The sequence below is a fragment of the Olea europaea genome, chromosome 1 (genome assembly GCF_002742605.1).
Source record: "Olea europaea var. sylvestris chromosome 1, O_europaea_v1, whole genome shotgun sequence".
Lineage (NCBI taxonomy): Eukaryota > Viridiplantae > Streptophyta > Magnoliopsida > Lamiales > Oleaceae > Olea > Olea europaea.
The window spans coordinates 4,712,593-4,727,837 of NC_036237.1; positions in this window are offsets into that span (position 1 = coordinate 4,712,593).

Here is a 15,245-nt window from a genome sequence, read left to right on the forward strand (position 1 = left end):
ATTTGGCTAAAATTTCACTTGAGCTTCATTCATTGGCACGTTTCCAATCATATTTGAATAAAATTTCGTCTGAATTTTGTTCATTGTCACGATTCAAATCAAATATGACTTAAATTTCATCCAAGTTTTGTGGAATGGCATATTTTCAATCAAATTTGAGTAAAATTTCATCTTGATTTTGATCATTGATTTTTTCCAATCAGATTTGACTAAAATTCCACCTGAATTTTGTTGTTTAGCGTGTTTCCACTCAAATTTAACTAAAATTTCCCTTGAGTATGGTTCATTGACGCGTTTCTAATCAAATTTGAAGAAAATTTCTTCAGTATTTTGCTCATTGTTGCACTTCCAATTAAATTTGACTAAAATTTCACATAGGTTTAGTTAGTTGGCACGTTTCAAATCAAATTTGACTAAAATTCACTTGAGTATGGTTCATTGATTCGTTTCCAATCAAATTTGAAGAAAATTTCATCAAGATTTTGCTCATTGTTGCGTTTCCAATTAAATTTGACCAAAATTTCACATAGGTTTGGTTAGTTGGTATGTTTCCAATCAAATTTGTCTAAAAGTTCACTCAAGTTTTATTTCCAATCAAATTTGACTAAAATTTCATCTGAATTTTGTTCATTGACCTGTTTCCAATAAAATTTGACTAAAATTTCACTTGGGTTTGATTCATTGGCACGTTTCCAGTCAAATTTGATTAAAATTTCGTCTGGATTTTGTTCATTGGTGCGCTTCCAATCAAATTTGACTAAAATTTCATTTGAGTTTGATTCATTGGTGCATTTCCAACCAAATTTGACTAAAATTTCACTTGAGTTTGGTTCATTGGCACATATCCAATCAAATTTAACTAAGATTTCGTCTGAATTTTGTTCAATGTCATGCTTCAAATCAAATATGACTATAATTTCATCTAAGTTTTTTTTCAATATCGTGCTTCAAATCAAATATGACTAAAATTTCACTTGACCACAAATTCATCTGAGTTTGGTTAAATGACGCGTTTTCAATCAAATTTGAGTAAAAGTTCATATTAATTGTTTGTTGGTGCGTTTCCATTCAAATTTGACTAAAATTTCACATGGATTTAGTTCATTGGTGCGTTTCCCATCAAGTTTGACTAAAATTTCACCTGAATTTTGTTCATTGGCGTGTTTCCAATCAAATTTGACTAAAATTTCACTTGAGTTTGGTTTATTGGTGCATTTTCAATCAAATTTGACTAAAATTTCGTCAGGATTTTTTTCATTAATGCGCTTCCAATCAAAATTGACTAAAATTCCACTTGAGTTTGATTCATTGGCGCATTTTCAATCAAATTTGGCTAAAGTTTCACCTAGATTTTGTTTATTTGCACGTTCTCAATCAAATTTGACTAAAATTCATTTGAGTTGGTTGATCGGAGCGTGTTTCCAATCAAATTTGGCTAAAATTTTGTTTGAATTTTGTTCAATTTCGTGCTTCAAATCAAATATGAATACAATTTTATTTGAGTCTTGTTAAATGGCACGTTTTCAATCAAACTGGAGTAAAATTTCTTCTGTAATTTGATCATTGGTGCGCTTCCAATGAATTTTAACTAAAATTTCACATGAGTTTAGTTCATTGTTGTGTTTTCAATCAAATTCGATTAAAATTTCACCTGAGTTTTGTTCATTGGCGTGTTTCCAATCAAATTTGGCTAAAATTTCTCTTCAGTTTAGTTCATTGACATGTTTCCAATCAAATTTGACTAAAATTTTGTCTGGATTTTGTTCATTGTCGCCCTTCAAATGAAATATGACTGAAATTTCATCTGAGTTTTGTTCGAAGGCACATTTTCAATCAAATTTGAGCAAAAATTAATCGGGATTTTGATCATTAGTGCCCTTTCAATAAAATTTGACTAAAACATCACTTGGGTTTATTTCATTAGCGTGTTTCTTGTCAAACTTAACTTAAATTTCACCTAAATTTTGTTGTTTAGCGCGTTTCCAATCAAATTTGACTAAAATTTCTTCTGGATTTTGTTCAATGGCATGCGTCAAATCAAATGTATCTGCAATTTCATCTGAGTTCTGTTAAATGGCACGTCATCAATAAATTTGAGTAAAATTTCACCTGAGTTCTGTTCGTTGGCGTGTTTCTAATCAAATTTGACTAAAATTTCACTTGAGTTTGTTTCATTCGCGCGTTTCCAAACAAATTTGACTAAAATTTCATCTAGCTTATGTTCATTGTCGTGCTTCAAATCAAATATGGCTGCAATTTCATCTGAATTTGGTTAAATGACGCATTTTCAATAAAATTTTGCATGGATTTTGATCATTGGTTTTCTTCCAATCAAATTTGACTAAAATTTCACTTGGGTTTAGTTCATTGGTGCGTCCAAATTTGACTAAAATAAAACCTGAATTTTTTTGTTTAGCGCGTTTCCAATCAAATTAGACTAAAATTTCAGTTGAGTATGGTTCATTGACGCATTTCTAATCAAATTTGACTAAAATTTCTTCTGAATTTTGTTCATTACTGCGTTGCCAATCAAATTTTACTATAATTTCATATGGGTTTAGTTTACTAATGCGTTTCCAATCAAATTTGGCTGAAATTTCACTTGAGTTTGATTTATTGGCGCGTTTCGAATCAAATTTGACTAAAATTTCACCTAGTTTTCTTCATTGGTGTGTTTCAAATCAAATTTGATTAAAATTTCACTTGAGTTTGGTTCATTAGTGTGTTTCCATTTAAATTTGACTAAAATTTTGTCTGGATTTTGTTCATTGGTGCGCTTCCAATCAAATTTGACTAAAATTTCACTTGAGTCTGATTCATTGGCGTGTTTCCAATCAAATTTGACAAATTTCGTCTAAATTTTGTTCAGTGTTGCACTTCAAATCAAATATGACTACAATTTCCTCTAAGTTTGGTTAAATGGCACGTTTTCAATCAAATTTGAGTAAAAGTTCATCTGGATTTTTTTCGTTGGAGTATTTCCATTCAAATTTAACTAAAATTTGGCATGGGTTAAGTTCATTGATGCGTTTTCAATCAAATTTGACTAAAATTTCACCTGAATTTCGTTCATTGGCGTATTTCAAATGAAATTTGACTAAAATTTCTCTTGAGTTTGGTTCATTGGCAGGTTTCCAATCAAATTTGACTAAAATTTCATCATGATTTTTTTTCATTAATGCGCAGCCAATCAAATTTAACTAAAATTTCACTTGAGTTTGATTGATTGGCGCGTTTCCAATCAAATTTGACTAAAATTTCGTTTGGATTTTATTCATTGTCATGCTTCAAATCAAATATGACTACAATTTCATTTGAGTTTTGTTAAATGGCATGTTTTCAATCAAATTTAAGTAAAATTTCATCTGGATTTTGATCATTGTGTTCAGCAATCAAATTTGACTAAAATTTCGCATGGGTTTAGTTCATTAGCGCGTTTTTAGTCAAATTTGACTAAAATTTCACTTGAATTTTGTTGTTTGGCACGTTTCCAATCAAATTTGACTAAAATTTCACTTCAGTTAAGTTCATTGGCACGTTTCCAATCCAATTTGACTAAAATTTCGTCTGGATTTTTTTATTGTCGCCCTTCGAATCAAATATGAGTAAAATTTCTTCTGAGTTTTGTTAAATGGAGCGCTTTCAATCAAATTTGAGCAAAGTTTCATCTGAATTTTGATCATTGGTGCTCGTCCAATAAAATTAGAATAAAATTTCACTTGGGTTTATTTCATTGGCACATTTCTAGTCAAACTTGGCTAAATTTCACTTGAGTATAGTTCATTGACCCGTTTCCAACCAAATTTGACTAAAATTTCTTCTGGATTTCTTTCAATGGCATGCTTCAAATCAAATATGGCTGCAATTTCATTTGAGTTTTGTTAAATGGCACGTTTTCAATCAAATTTGACTAATATTTCACAAAATTTTGTTGTTTGGCGCATTTTCAATTAAATTTTACAAAAAATTCAGTTGAGTATGGCTTACTGATGCGTTTCCAATCAAATTTGACTAAAATTTCTTCTAGGTTTTGGTCACTGTTGCATTTCCAATCAAATTTGACTAAAATTTCACATGGGTTTAGTTCGTTGTCAAGTTTCCAATCAAAATTGAACAAAATTTCACCTGAGTTTGATTTATTAGCGCGTTTCGAAACATATTTGACTAAAATTTCACCTAAAGTTTGTTCATTGGTGTATTTCCAATCAAATTTGACTAAAATTTCACTTTAGTTTGGTTCATTGGTGTGTTTCCATTCAAATTTGACTAAAAATTTCGTCTGGATTTTGTTCATTGGTGCGCTTCCAATGAAATTTGATTAAAATTTCACTTGAGTTTAGTTCATTCCAATCAGATTTGACTGAAATTTTGTCTGGATTTTGTTCAGTATCGCGCTTCAAATCAAATATGACTACAATTTCATCTGAGTTTGGTTAAATGGCACTTTTTCAATCAAATTTGAGTAAATGTTCATCTGGATTTTTTTCCTTGGTGCATTTCCTTTCAAATTTGATTAAAATTTCGCTTGGATTTAGTTCATTAGCGCGTTTCCAATTATATTTGACTAAAATTTCATCTAGGTTTTGTTCATTGGCGTGTTTCCAATCGAATTTGACTAAAATTTGACTTATGTTTGGTTTATTAGCATGTTTCCAATTAAATTTGACTAAATTTTTGTTTGAATTTGTTCATTGTCGTGCTTCAAATCAAATATGACTACAATTTCATTTGTGTTTTGTTAAATGGCACGTTTTCAATCTAGTTGGAGTAAAATTTCTTCTGTGTTTTGATCATTGGTGCGCTTCCAATGAAATTTAACTAAAATTTCACATGGGTTTAGTTCATTGTTGTGTTTTTAATCAAATTTGACTAAAATTTCACCTGGGTTTCGTTCATTGATGTGTTTCCAATCAAATTTGACTAAAATTTCATCTGGCTTTTGTACATTATCGCACTTCAAATCAAATATGGCTGCAATTTCATCTGAGTTCGGTTAAATTGCACGTTTTAAACAAAATTTGAATAAAATTACATTTGCATTTTGATCATTGGTTCTCTTTCAATCAAATTTACTAAAATTTCACTTGGGTTTAGTTCATTGGCGCGTTTACAGTCAAATTTGACTAAAATTTCACCTGAATTTTGTTGTTTAGCACATTTCCAATCAAATTTGACAAAAATTTCAGTTGAGTATGGTTCATTTACGTGTTTCTAATCATAATTTACTAAAATTTCTTCTGGGTTTTGTTCATTGTTGCATTTCCAATCAAATTTGAATAAAATTTCACATGGGTTTGGTTCATTGGCGCATTTCGAATCAAATTTGACTAAAATGTCACCTGAGTTTTGTTCACTGGTGTGTTTCAAATCAAATTTGACTAAATTTTCACTTTAGTTTGGTTCATTGGCATGTTTCCATTCAAATTTAACTAAAATTTCAGCTAAATTTAGTTCATTGGTGTGCTTCCAATCAAATTTAACTAAAATTTCACTTGAGTTTGATTCATTGGCGTGTTTTCAATCAAATTTGAATAAAATTTCACCTGGGTTTTGTTCCTTGGAGTGTTTCCAATCAAATTTGACTGAATATTCACTTGAGTTTAGTTCATTGGTGCGTTTCCAATCAAATTTGACTAAAATTTCGTCTGAATTTTGTTCATTGTTACGCTTCAAATCAAAAATGACTACAATTTCATCTAAGTTTCGTTAAATGGCACGTTTCCTCAAATTTGACTAAAATCTCGACTGGATTTTGTTCATTGGTGCGCATCCAATGAAATTTGACTAAAAGTTCACTTAAATTTGATTAGTTGGCATGCTTCCAATCAAATTTGACTAAAATTTCACTTGAATTTTGTTCAACAGCGTGTTTCGAATCAAATTTGACTAAAATTTAACTTAAGTATGGTTCGTTGGTGCGTTTCCAATCAAATTTGACAAAAATTTCTTCTAGTTTTCGTTCATTGTCACTCTTCAAATCAAATATGTCTACAATTTCATATGAGTTTGATAAAATGGAATGTGTTCAATCAAATTTGAGTAAAATTTCATCTGAATTTTGTTTATTGGTGTGTTTCCAATCAAATTTGACTAGAATTTCACATGGGTTTAGTTCATTGGCGCGTTTCCAATTAAATTTGACAAAAATTTCACCTAGGTTTTGTTTATTGGCATGTTTCCAATCAAATTTTACTAAAATTTCACTTGAGTTTAGTCCATTGGCGTGTTTCCAATTATATTTGACTAAAATTTCATCTGAATTTTGTTCGTTGTCACGTCAAATCAAATATGACCAGATGAAATTGTGGTCATATTTGATTTGACGCGACAACGTGCGTTTTCTATCAAATTTGAGTAAATTTTCATCTGGATTTTTATCATTGGTTCTCTTCCAATAATATTTGACTAGAATTTCACTTGGGCTTAGTTCATTGGCGCGTTTCCAGTCAAATTTGACAAAAATTTCATCTGAATTTTGTTCATTGTCGCGTTCAAATCAAATATGACTACAATTTCATCTGAGTTTGGTTATATAACGTGTTTTCAATCAACTTTGAGTGAAATTTCATCTGAATTTTGTTCATTGGTAGTCTTCCAATCAAATTTGACTCAAATTTCACTTGGATTTTGTTCATTGGTTAAATTTGACAAGATTTATTTCTGGATTTTGTTCATTGTTGCGTTTCCAATCAAATTTAACTAAAATTTCACATGAATTTGGTTGTTTGGTGCGTTTCCGATCAAATTTGACTAAAATTTCACTTGAGTAGGGTTCATTGACATGTTTCCAATCAAATTTGACAAGATTTATTTCTGGATTTTGCTCATTGTTGCGTTTCCAATCAAATTTAACTAAAATTTCACATGGATTTAGTTCATTGGCGCATTTCCAATCAAATTTGACTAAAATTTCACCTAAATTTTGTTGACTGACATGTTTCCAATCAAATTTGACTGGAATTTCACTTGAGTTTGGTTCATTGGCGCGTTTCCAATCAAATTTGACTTAAATTTCATCTAGATTTTGTTCATTGTCACGCTTCAAATCAAATATAACTTCAATTTCATCTGAGTTTTGTTAAATGGCACATTTTCAATCAAATTTGAGTAAAATATCATCTGTATTTTGATCATTGGTGCTCTTTCAATCAAATTTGACTAAAATTTCACTTGGATTTAGTTTATTGGCACGATTCTGATCAAATTTGACAAAAATTTCACCTGAATTTTGTTGTTTCGCATGTTTCGAATCAAATTTGAATAAAATTTCCGTTGAGTATGGTTTATTGACTCGTTTTCGATCAAATTTAACTAAAATTTCACTTCAGTTTAGTTCATTGGGGGCGTTTCTAATTAAAATTTGACTAAAATTTCATCTGCGTTATGTTCATTGGTGCGCTTCCAATCAAGTTTGACAAATATTTCAATTGAGTTTGATTCATTGGCACGTTTCCAATCAAATTTGACTAAAATTTCACTTGAGTTTAGTTCATTGGCGCGATTCCAATCAAATTTGTTTTAAATTTCGTCTGGATTTTGTTCACTGTCGTGCTTCAAATATGACTAGAATTTCATCTGCGTTATGTTAAATGGTGCATTTTCAATCAAATTTGAGTAAAATTTCATCTGAATTTTGATAATTGGATCTCTTCCAATCAAATTTGACTAAAATTTCATTTGGTTTTAGTTTATTGGCATGTTTCCAATTAAATTTGACTCTAATTTCACCTGAATTTCGTAGTTTGTCACATTTCCAATCAAATTTGAGTAAAATTTCACTTAAGTATGGTTCATTGACTCGTTTCCAATCAAATTTAACTGAAATTTCTTCTAGGTTTTGTTCATTGTTGTGTTTCCAATCAAATTTGACTAAAGTTTCACATGGGTTAAGTTCATTGGCGCGTTTCCAATCAGATTTAACTAAAATTTACCTTAGTTTTGTTCATTGGTGTCACGCCCCCAAATTAACATTGATATCTACACACAACCTAGATATAGAATTTTACATATATATTTTTTTTCGAGTTTGTTAACTTCTAATCACCTGTGACACGATCATATAACATATCAAAACCCAAAATCATATCGCCATAATCCGACATATATATTCTGAGCTTATAAACATGTCTACATGCCATTTCAAAAGTACACTATATAAGATTCCAAAATATAACCCTACAGATGGCAGCCTACAAAATAACCCTACAGGTCGTCATCCATGTACATCAAACTCTGGAATCCTGTAGGAGCTCCACATCTAGCCATGCTCTCTATGTAGTTCCATGCTCGCCTACAATGCAAGAACTACATAAGCCAATGCTTAGTAAGCAAAATCATGCATGTCCCGAACATGAGTAATAACGACATATGACACCATGCCATTTACTTTAAATATCACGATAAAAAGTATCATATTTCAATATTCGTCAAAGTCAACTAGAAATCATTTCACTTGAAATCTTTCATTTCATTGGGCCCTTGACCCACCTACTATGCACTGGATAGAGCTCTGCATAATATCAATATCAATAATCAAATGGCCAATATGAAATCGATACCAACGAGTGGACCATCCTCTCGTGACCACTAGAGGCCCATTCCCTGACTACCCCTATGATCACCCAAGAAGTCTCCCACCCGAAAGTGCCAATAATCATAATATCACAATGGCACAGTCGAGTGGTCCACCCTCCCGTGATCACCAAAGGCCCATCCCCTGTCTACCTTTGCAATCATCCAGGAAGTAACACCCACAATACTAAACATATCACATAAGCATGCCTCACATGCCTCGGTGCCCTAGTAGTGGTCAATAAAACATTTATAATGAAAATCACTTTGAAATCATGTTTTGGATGCAAAATTTTTCAACCATGTCACATGTTGTGTATGCATATGAAAATGCTCATAAATGACGTATTTAATGAAAATCGATGTCAATAGGTTATGCAACCTCATACTCAATGATCGTAACCACCATATGATGAGTTATAAGCCTCTTATCAAGGTTATGTAGATATTTCAACATTACTATGTCACATATACTAGGTTCTTGCATCGTAGTTGCAAATGGATTTTCACTTACCTTTCACCTTTGTGTGTGCAAGCTCCTATGAAGATTAGATCAATATCCTTTTTACTCGAAGTCGGAAAATCACATGTATTACCATTTCATATTAAAGGGAATCCTCAATTTAATAACCTTAACACACAAAATCCTAAAATACATCCATTCTCACCAAAATAATTTAGACGGAATCATCATTTCAAGTTACCGATGGCATTACAAACTTATCCCATAAATCTCGCTATTACTCGAGTCAAATTATGAACGTAAACATCATCCAATTGTTATTGACAACCTAGTACCCTCAAAATATATTTTCTAGGCCCAAGAGATGATTAATGTACATGTAAAGGCTGAAATCATATTAAACACAAAATTGGACAGAATCTGTTTTCAGATTTCCCTTACCATCCAATTATTTTTCCAATCCCTTTTCACCCCCTTATCTATATCCAATGACTCTGAAATTTTTACCACATTTCTATAACATGTATATGAAGGTAATCATTCTCTAAATTCGTGACAAGTAAAGTGTTCTCAGCCTCAAAATAGTCCATTTCCACAACACTAAAATCAGACAGTTTTCCATTGTGACAGTTTTCGGTTTCTATTTTATTAGTATGTTACTAATCGGATTTCAGGCTATTAGAAGGCCATTTATATCCTTATAACTATCATGTAAAAATATCCATTTACATAGATACAAGTTATATCTTAAGTATTATCCAAAATCAAAGTTTAAACCACTTAACTCTAACAATTCCACATCACTGCACAGATTGCTTTCTTTCAAATTCTTGTAACTAATTACCCCTATTTTTGGCATCATAAAATCATTAAAAACACTCTAACCTAATCAAAAGCAAGTTCATATGTTCAAGATATTATAAACCCCTCAAGAAATAATGGATACAAACCTCAAAACTGTGAAGTAACTTGGCTGTCCAGAAATTCGAGCTTGCTGTTTCTATTTCTCTTTGGTTCTTTCACTGTCTTATTCACTTGGAATAACTTAGATACAAGATAATGGAGTTAACATATTATCTAGGAGGTAGATAAGTGGTCTTTAAATAGTTAAGGTGTGACGCCCCGAACTTAAGTTTCGAATGTCACGTACTAAACATAATAGCTTCTGCCTTTGGTACATGTAAATACTCTTAAATAGAAGTATTACATGTTAGAAACTTATTTTCAACTTGGAAAAATGTCTCTCATAAATTTTAATGGCCCGCAGAAGCGCATGTCAACTATTTTTAGTTGGGGCAGCAAGTTCGACTATTTTTATAAAATTCATCCCAAGTCCGTTTTCTATGAAATTTATGAAATTAGAAAGATATTTTCAAGTAGTTTTCTAGGTTAAAATATAAAAAAATTTCCAAGATCATATAATATGGGCGTTTTACTGAAAACAGTGAGGTATTGCACAGAAATTTCAGATTTGACCCTTCAACGTTTAAAAATTCGTATCTCAGGCTACAGATATCCAAATTGAGTGATTCTTGTACCCATATTAAGAAAACTCAATGAGGAACATATTAATATTTTCAAAGTCTCAAATGGACGTTTATGGAGTCTGAAATAACGTGTTGAAATTGACCCAAAAACTGTCCCGTTTTTGCCTTTTTATCATTTGCAAGGGAAAGTAAAAACAAAAAACGTCTCTTAACATAACATGATAGATATAATTACAAAATCTACTTCCAGTATCATATTACATCATCTCTTGTACATGTTTTTATATAATAACTAGAGCAAAACATATGGAAAGCAGTGAAACAAAACATACAAAACAGAAACTTCGATGTAAAATAATTTTGTCCTTGATCCATCATCGATTTTGCCGACTGACTTCCACCAACTCCACAATTATGAATCTGAGAATTTAGTATAGAATACTATGAGTATAAAGAATACTCAGTAAGATACCATGCTTGGATTTTATCATGTTAATACTACACAAAAGAATGCAATCAAACACATACTTGCACATTCCGGCTTGCCGGTACCCTTTGAACTTGTCCTAAGGCATAAATAGATATCTAACTTTGTGGACTTGTCCACCACATTCATATTATGGTTTTTCATGCACAGCTTAAGCATAAATATTACCATGAAATCATACCACTTAAGCATGAAAGTATCTTACAATAAAACTTGAAGAAATCTTGGTTGAAAATAAATTGAGAAATGCTAGGCTGGTCCTCTTCTTCCCTCACGTTTTCTACCCTTTTTTAAACAAGTGATAAGTTGTTTTTCATACAAGGGAAATAAAGGGCAGCAACACATCTATTTATAGGTGAGAAATATGATTAATTTTGGGTGACTCTTCAAGAAATTCAACATGTGTAGCTGCATGGTTTCATTTTCTTAAATCTAAAACACCTCATGCATTAGTTAGCCACCTCATGCTTAAATTTAAAACACCTCATGCATATATGTTTCATCAATTTTCCACCAAGTTGGAGAAACAATGTTAAATTTTAGTAATTAGGTGTAAAATGGACATTTATCCCAAACCCCTAATTAACAAATTATTTGGAAAAACTTTTAATAAATCAACCAATGCAAAATTTGGCAACCATAAATAATTTTTTGGCCATACTAAATTTTGAAAAGTTAAATTGCTATTCTAAAAATTAAATGAGCACAAAAATTCGGAGTATTACATAAGGTCGTGCTTATTGCTTAAGGATTAAGGAATTTATGGGCTGAAGCCACATCAAACTATCAAGGTGAGTCACTAAGCAGGTGGTGGCTTCTTGCTGCAATATTTGACCTTTCTACCACTATATTTGGAATTTTTAAGCCTTATAAGATATATATGTCCCTCCTACATGAGATCATGCCTTAAGGTTAAAGAAATTAAGTGCTAAAATGTTAAAATACCCCAAGCATGAGGTGTCTTAGCATGAGGTGTTTTCATGGCAGCAATACTTGACTTTCAACCATTATATTTGGATTCATTTGTGACTTTTAAGATATACATCTATCCTATATTAAGTGTTTAGGGAGTATAGATGAGATTGATGCCTTAAGGTTGAAGGAATTGAGTGCTAAAATGACAAACATCCCAAGTGCGAGGTGTTCAAGCATGAGGTGGTCACTTGTAGCAAAAATCTGATTTTATATCTATCTTTGCAGGCACAAACCAAGTATCCTCGGCATATTTTGACGTGTTTACAATCCATTTCACTTGTCCTATGATCCCAAAGTATTTCATAGAACTAATTCCTCAACCGTTCATTTAATTACTTACCCGATTTATATGCGATTCTTGATTAATTTCCACAATTCGCACCTCAATATTTATAACGTCATATGAGACATATATTATCGCGTCATGATCATGTCCCTTTATGTCTCATGTCCCAAATATGTCATTTACCTATCTAGGGTTTAACGTGACCTCGAACAACCGAATAGAAAGCTTGAACTTTTGTCGATACTAATTCCTGACCTTTTCGATTTCCATTACTTACCAAGCTAATCTTCAACATCTAGTTAACCCAATTTTCTATCATAGCTCAATGCGAAATTCACTACTTAGGTCGAGGAGTCAAAGATCATCACTATATAAAGATTTTAAAGCCTCGATGATCAAACACACATTTTTAAGATAAAGTAATTAGGAAGTTGATGCAAATGACAACGTAATTAGCATGGAATGCATGAATCATATTGGCCAAATGTAGAACGTGAAGTTTGGGGTATTACAATTGGTGTGTTTTCAATCAAATTTGACTAAAATTTTGCTTTAGTTTAGTTCATTGGCTTTGTTTCCATTCAAATTTAACTAAAATTTCGTCTGAATTTTGTTCGTTGGTGCACCTCCAATCAAATTTGACTAAAGTTCCACTTGAGTTTTGATTCATTGGCTCGTTTCCAATCAAATTTTATTAAAACTTCACATGGGTTTTGTTCATTGTGTGTTTCCAGTCAAATTTGACTAAAATTTTACTTGAGTTTAGTTTATTGGCATGTTTCCAATCAAATTTGACCAAAATTTCGTCTGGATTTTGCTCATTGTCACGCTTCAAATCAAATATGATAACAATTTCATCTGAGTTTTGTTAAATGACACGTTTTCAATCAAATTTGACTAAAATTTCATTTGGATTTTGTTCATTGGTGTGCTTCCAATCAAATTTGACTAAAATTTTATATGTGTTTGATTCATTGGCACACTTCCAATCAAATTTGACGAAACTTTCTCATGGATATTGTTCATTGGCATGTTTTCAATCATATTTGACTAAAATTTCGCCTGAGTTTTGGTTCATTGGTGCATTTCCAGTCAAATTTGATTAAAATTTCATCTGAATTTTCTTCATTGTCGAGGTTCAAATCAAATATAACTTCAATTTCATCTGAGTTTTGTTAAATGGTGCATTTTCAATCAAATTTGAGTAAAATCTCATCTGAATTTTGATCATTCGTGCTCCTTCAATCAAATTTGACTAAAATTTCACTCGGGTTTAGTTCATTGGCACAATTCCAGTCAAATTCGACAAAAAATTAACCTGAATTTTGTTGTTTGGGGTGTTTCCAATCAAATTGACTAAAATTTCTTCTGAATTTGGTTCATTGTTGTGTTTCTAATCAAACTTGACTAAAATTTCACAGGGCTTTAGTTCATTGGCGCGTTTCCAACCAAATTTCACTTGATTGTGGTTCATTGACGCGTTTTCGAACAAATTTGCCTAAAATTTCTTCTGAATTTTGTTTATTGTCGTGTTTCTAATCAAATTTGACTAAAATTTCACTTGAGTGTGGTTCATTGACGCGTTTCCAATCAACTTTGACTAAACTTTCGCTAGAGGTTCGTTCATTGGGATGTTTCCAATCAAATTTGTCCAAAATTTCGTCTTCATTTTGTTCATTGGTGCATTTCCAATTAAATTTGACTAAAATTTCAATTGAGTTTGATTCATTGGCGTGTTTTCAATCAAATTTGACTAAAATTTCAATTGGATTTTGTTCATTGGCATGTTTCCAATCAAATTTGATTAAAATTTCACTTGAATTCAGTTCATTGGTGCATTTTCAATCAAATTTGACTTAAATTTTGTCTTGATTTTGTTCATTGTCTCCCTTGAAAACAAATATGACTATAATTTCATATGAGTTCTATTAAATGGTACATTTTTAATCGAATCTGCGTAAAATTTCATCTGGATTTTGATCATTGGTGGTCTTAGAATCAAATTTAACTAAACTTTCAATTGGGTTTAGTTCATCGGCGTGTTTTCAATCAAATTTGACCATAATTTCACCTGAATTTTGTTGTTTGCTACGTTTCCAATCAAATTTGACTAAAATTTAAATTGAGTATGGTGCATTGACGCGCTTACAATCAAATTTAATTGAAATTTCTTCTGGATTTTGTTCATTGTTGCGTTTCCAATCAAATTTGACTAAAATTTCACATGGGTTTAGTTCATTGGCGCATTTTCAATCAAATTTGACTAAAATTTCACTTGAATTTGATTCATTGTTGCATTTCCAATCAAATTTAACTAAAATTTCACATGGGTTTAGTTCATTAGCGTGTTTCCAATCAAATTTGACTAAAATTTCACTTGGATTTTGTTCATTGGCGTGTTTCCATCCAAACTTGACTAAAATTTTGTTTGGATTTTGTTCGTTGGTGTCCCACCAATCAAATTTGACTAAAATTTCACTTGAGTTTGATTCACTGGCGCGTTTCCAATCAAATTTAAAAAAAATTTCACCTGGGTTTTGTTCATTAGTGTGTTTCCAATCAAATTTGACTAAAATTTCGTTTGGATTTTGTTCATTGTCACGCTTCAAATCAAATACGACTACAATTTCACCTGAATTTTGTTAAATGGCACATTTTCAAACAAATTTGACTAAAATTTCCCCTGAATTTTGTTCATTGGTGGGCTTCCAATCAAACTTGACTAAAACTTCACATGACTTTGATTCATTGGAGCGCTTCCAATCAGATTTTACTAAAATTTCCCATGGATTTTGTTCATTGGCGTGTTTCCAATCATATTTGACTAAAATTTCACTTGAGTTTGATTCATTGGGTGTTTCCAATCAAATTTGGCAAAATTTTCACCTGGGTTTTGTTTATTAGCATGTTTCCAATCAAATTTCACTTGAGTTTGGTTCATTGGCGTGTTTCCAATCAAATTTGACTAAAATTTCA